Source organism: Rana temporaria, chromosome 8, assembly GCF_905171775.1.
Source record: "Rana temporaria chromosome 8, aRanTem1.1, whole genome shotgun sequence".
NCBI classification, from domain to species: domain Eukaryota; kingdom Metazoa; phylum Chordata; class Amphibia; order Anura; family Ranidae; genus Rana; species Rana temporaria.
Genome location: NC_053496.1, coordinates 45,262,177 through 45,262,940, shown reverse-complemented (window position 1 = coordinate 45,262,940; position 764 = coordinate 45,262,177). Strand labels below are relative to the sequence as shown.

The following is a 764-nucleotide window of genomic DNA, read 5'->3' as shown; positions in this document are numbered from 1 at the left end:
AGGCCATTACGTTTGATCTAAGAATAAAAGCACGCTCGGCCTTGTATGGGTCCCTCTCTGACACACTGGGATCTGGCTTCACATGTGACAGATGCAGTTTTTAAAGAGACAGGATTTAGTTTAAAGACAGTAGAAGGTCAGTGATGGAGGAAGGTGATGGAGGGTTCCCTTACCTGGGGACGGTGTCCCTCTGTTCCCGGTCTTAGTCCATGTCCCAGATGTTGGGTGGGAGCGGTGGCAGGGTGCTGGGACCTGCACAGACTGGGTTCCCCTCTCCGCACACTCGCGCTCTCTCTCTCTCTGAGTTTTTGCAGTTTCCTGGATGTCATCACTGATGAAAAAAAAAAAAAAAAAGTAGTTGAGAAGTCAGCCTGGTCCTTCTTAAGGTGGACCGAAGGAGATAGCAATGTCATAGTTCCAATACTTTACTATAACGCCTGAACAAAGTTTTACAACTTTATTAAACTGTACAAATCTTTGCAAGTACTTCTTGTATCCAAATGAATTTTTTTTTTTATAGGATAAATTTGGGACTTTATTTGGGGGTAAATAGTAAGGGCTATCCATTTTTTTTTTCATTATCAAAAGGAAAGCTGGCCCAAAATAGTTAAAAAAAAAAAAATATAAAATTATTTTAGCTGTATGAAAAGACCAAAATGTATTCTCCTACTCCTGACATTCGTGGTGATACCACAGATGTGTATAATATTTGTTGCTTAGTAGGACCAAGAAACTCTGCCACTAAGGGATCTAGTTATAATAAA

At 40.3% G+C, this 764-nt stretch overlaps 1 protein-coding gene across 1 annotated transcript in view; it reads right to left on the bottom strand.

The window, feature by feature from the left end:
• LOC120946863 (inositol 1,4,5-trisphosphate receptor interacting protein) overlaps positions 1-306 on the bottom strand; it is a 25,619-nt gene extending 25,313 nt beyond the window's left edge. Inside the window, exon 1 of the mRNA XM_040361659.1 lies at positions 174-306. The gene's annotated coding sequence lies outside the window, so the exon portion shown is untranslated. The remainder of the gene's footprint in view (positions 1-173) is intronic.
• Positions 307-764: the final 458 nt, after the last annotated feature.